This window comes from Pseudophryne corroboree, chromosome 4, assembly GCF_028390025.1.
Source record: "Pseudophryne corroboree isolate aPseCor3 chromosome 4, aPseCor3.hap2, whole genome shotgun sequence".
Taxonomy (NCBI): Eukaryota; Metazoa; Chordata; class Amphibia; order Anura; family Myobatrachidae; genus Pseudophryne; species Pseudophryne corroboree.
The window spans coordinates 523,968,677-523,973,497 of record NC_086447.1 but is presented as its reverse complement, the minus strand read 5'-3'; the positions used below and the strand labels follow the sequence as shown (position 1 = coordinate 523,973,497).

Below are 4,821 nucleotides of genomic sequence, written 5' to 3'. Positions count from 1 at the left end.
TTGTATTTCAGCAGAGAAGCACATTTTTGACTGTGCTTTGCCAAAGGAGTAAAAAACTTCAAACACACAAAAGTGCAAAAAGTAATAAAGGATAAGCATAGGATTTCCTGTGGCGTGGTTGTTAATGTTTAGGCAGAGTTTATTAGGCAATAGGAAACCCTAAGTACATACCTGATTGCAGTACATTTTCTATTGAATAATGAGGTACAGCAGGAAACATTTTTATAAAACATAGGGAGCAGCATGGTAGCACAGTGGTTAACATTATAGCTCACGGGACTATGGCAAAGAGATCAATTCCAATCAAAGCCTTATTTCTAGGAGCTCACATGATGCATGGCAACATCAATTGCTCGGAAAAGCAAGGGAGATGGTTCCCGTATAGTACCGGAACCAAAGAGAAAAAAGAAAGACTATATGTCTCTTCTGGGGCACACTTGTATTGATAATTGTGAAAAATATGTTTTATTCTTAGGTTAAAATTAGAGATGAGCGGATTCGGTTCCTCGGGATCCGAACCCCCCCGAACTTCACCCATTTTACACAGTTCCGAGGCAGACTCGGATCCTCCCGCCTTGCTCGGTTATCCCGAGCGCGCCCGAACGTCATCATCCCGCTGTCGGATTCTCACGAGATTCGTATTCTATATAAGGAGCCGCGCGTCGCTGCCATTTTCACTCGTGCATTGGAGATGATAGGGAGAGGACGTGTGCAGCGTTCTCTCAGTTGTGTTCAGTGTGCTGAAAATATCTGTGCTCAGTGTGCTGAAAATATCTACGTTCTCTGCCTGAAAAACGCTCCATATCTGTTCTCAGTGTGCTGCAAATATCTGTGCTCAGTGTGCTTTATTGTGGGGACTGGGGACCACCAGTATTATATAGTAGGAGGACAGTGAAGAGTTTTGCTGACCAGTGACCACCAGTATTATACGTTCTCTGCGTGAAAAACGCTCCATATCTGTGCTGCATTGTAGTATATAGTAGGAGGACAGTGCAGAATTTTGCTGACCAGTGACCACCAGTATTATATCAGTGTATGGTACAGTAGTCCACTGCTCTACCTACCTCTCTGTCGTCAAGTATACTTTCCATCCATACCTGTGGTGCATTTTAGTTGTTGTGCGCAGTATATATAGTAGGAGGACAGTGTATAATTTTGCTGACCACCAGTATATAATATAAAGCAGTACGGTACAGTAGGCCACTGCTCTACCTACCTCTGTGTCGTCAAGTATACTATCCATCCATACCTGTGGTGCATTTTAGTTGTTGTGCGCAGTATATATAGTAGGAAGACAGTGCATAATTTTGCTGACTACCAGTATATAATATATAGCAGTACGGTACAGTAGGCCACTGCTCTACCTACCTCTGTGTCGTCAAGTATACTATCCATCCATACCTGTGGTGCATTTTATTTGTTGTGCGCAGTATATATAGTAGGAGGACAGTGCATAATTTTTATGACCACCAGTATATAATATATAGCAGTATGGTACAGTAGTCCACTGCTCTACCTATCTTTGTGTCGTCAAGTATTCTATCCATCCATACCTGTGGTGCATTTTAGTTGTGAGCAGTATACTGTATATAGTAGGAGGACAGTGCAGAATTTTTCTGACCACCAGTATATAATATATAGCAGTACGGTACAGTAGGCCATTGCTATTGATATATTACTGGCATATAATTCCACACATTAAAAAATGGAGAACAAAAATGTGGAGGGTAAAATAGGGAAAAATCCAGATCCACTTCCACCTCGTTCTGAAGCTGCTGCCACTAGTCATGGCCGAGATGATGAAATGCCATCAACGTCGTCTGCCAAGGCCGATGCCCAATGTCATAGTAGAGAGCATGTAAAATCCAAAAAACAAAAGTTCAGTAAAATGACCCAAAAATCAAAATTAAAAGCGTCTGATGAGAAGCGTAAACTTGCCAATATGCCATTTACAACATGGAATGGCAAGGAACGGCTGAGGCCCTGGCCTATGTTCATGGCTAGTGGTTCAGATTCACATGAGGATGGAAGCACTCATCCTCTCGCTAGAAAACTGCAGTGCCACTCCTAGATGGGCCAGGTGTTTGTGTCAGCCACTTGGGTCGCTTAGCTTAGTCACACAACTACCTCATTGCACCTCTTTTTTTCTTTGTATCATGTGCTGTTTGGGGACTATTTTTTAAATCTGCCATCCTGTCTGACACATTAGAACACAGAAAGAAAAAGTATTCCACATTGGGGCACTCATCTGTAACTGGCTGTAATGATATTTCTAAATCTAGGTGCCGGACGATTCCCTCTAAAACGTAACCTTTATTATAATTAGTATAAAATACCAGTCATAAGTAGCTAGCGAAATATTAGAAGAAAATGTGTGAAAAGTGAATAGTGTAGAAGAAAAATCAAAAATAAAAATAGAACACACACCAGTCTCAAATATGATCAATCAGTTTATTGATTTATATGATTTATTCACTTTAATATTGGTCACAGTGTACGACAATCACAGTCAGCAATTCGCATACTGATGCCATGAGTAGGTAAAATTCTGACACACTTGTGATTGTTACTCATGTAGACAAATTAATGCAGTACCATGTCTTAATAAGTGATGATTTTTAAGACATGGTACTGCATTAATTTGTCTACATGAGTAACAATCACAAGTGTGTCAGAATTTTACCTACTCATGGCATCAGTATGCGAATTGCTGACTGTGATTGTCATACACTGTGACCAATATTAAAGTGGATCTCCCAATTCAAAATACCCTAACAATAAGCCCATATATCCCAATGAGGGGAGTGCACAATTTATGTATATAATCCTATAGGTCAATATTGATAACAAGCACAACGATATAGTTGTATAATCATTATAGGAGAGAATTATCCAACTGATTGATCATATTTGAGACTGGTGTGTGTTCTATTTTTATTTTTGATTTTTCTTCTACACTATTCACTTTTCACACATTTTCTTCTAATATTTTGCTAGCTACCCATGACTGGTATTTTATACTAATTATAATAAAGGTTACGTTTTAGAGGGAATCGTCCTGCACCTAGATTTAGAAATATCATTACAGCCAGTTACAGATGAGTGCCCCAATGTGGAATACTTTTTCTTTCTGTGTTCTAATATGATTAATTTATTCCAGGGAGCACCCCCAAACTAATGATTAATACTAACAATTTCTTCTAAGAACTGTTTTTGACTATAAACAATGGGAAGTAACTGATTGATATGTATATATGACCTACATGATCTGTGCGGATTTTTTCTTCGTTTGGATCCTGTCTGACACTGCAGTGCCACTCCTAGATGGGCCAGGTGTTTGTGTCGGCCACTTGGGTCGCTTAGCTTAGCCATCCAGCGACCTTGGTGCACCTCTTTTTTTCTGTGCATCATGTGCTGTTTGGGGACTATTTTTTGAAGTGACATCCTGTCTGACACTGCAGTGCCACTCCTAGATGGGCCAGGTGTTTGTGTCGGCCACTTGGGTCGCTTAGCTTAGTCATCCAACGACCTTGGTGCAAATTTTAGGAATAAAAATAACATTGTGAGGTGTGAGGTGTTCAGAATAGACTGGAAATGAGTGGAAATTCTGGTTATTGAGGTTAATAATACTATGGGATCAAAATGACCCCCAAATTCTATGATTTAAGCTGTTTTTGAGGGTTTTTTGTAAAAAAATACCCGAATCCAAAACACACCCGAATCCGACTAAAAATTTTCAGGAAGGTTTTGCCAAAACGCGTCCGAATCCAAAACACGGCCGCGGAACCGAATCCAAAACCAAAACACAAAACCCGAAAAATGTCCGGTGCACATCACTAGTTAAAATGTAACTTTTATTATTTACCCTCCTAAAATAATGGCTATAAGGCAACAAAAAAGAAATGACGACATATATGACAAAATAATCTAAATAAACATCAAATGATGTGAATATTATAAATGCTAGCGTAGTGGCTCAATGAGCAAAAATATATATGATTCTCCGATGTTGATAAATAGTCTCTTCTTCCTAATTTGTTACGATATATGCTGTGATAGAGATATAGCAGGAAGAAAGAGAAAATGTACACCGGGCTCAACCCAAATCACTGGTAAAGTGCTGACTAGAGAAAGTATACAATGATGCTTGGTTCTAGGTCCTATGTCCTTGGTTTGGATAAAAATACCTGCGGTACCTGGTATTCTCTGGAGGTCTCCCACCCAGGTACTGACCTGGCCCACAATACTTGGCTTCCAAGATCAGACGAGGTTGGGCATACTCAGTGTGGATTGACCGCAGGGGGGTATATCACACCTGATGACACTGGGAACCATATATTGTCGGATCTGAAAGGTCTGTGGGAACTCCCAAAGTTCATAAAGATTACTGAGTGCTTTTAGATCAAAATACCTGCGGTACCTGGTATTCTCTGGTTGTCTCCCAACCAGGTACTGACCTGGCCCACAGTGCTTGGCTTACAAGATCAGACGAGGTTGGGCACACTCAGTGTGGTTTGACCGCAGGTAAGTATATCACACCTGATGACACTGGGAATTATATATTGTCTGATCTGAAATATCTGTGGGTACTCCCAAAGTTCATGAAAAGTGCTGAGTGCTTCAGAGAAAAAGTGAATGCAAAAATTGATTTGTATGATAGTGTGACACTACTGCAAAATAAGATTTGTAATAGAGAATCAGGTCTGAGTTTCACACCACTTCTGCTTTTTGATCATCTGCCTAAGCATCGAATGAAAAAATGAGAGGGTGGTGAGAAACGACACTGAGACAGAAGAAAGATAGAGGAACACTTCTACTGTC

The 4,821-nt window shown here is 40.1% G+C and overlaps 1 pseudogene; it reads right to left on the bottom strand.

The window, feature by feature from the left end:
- Window positions 1-4,184: 4,184 nt before the first annotated feature.
- On the bottom strand, window positions 4,185-4,302 carry LOC134913026 (5S ribosomal RNA; annotated as a pseudogene).
- Window positions 4,303-4,821: the final 519 nt, after the last annotated feature.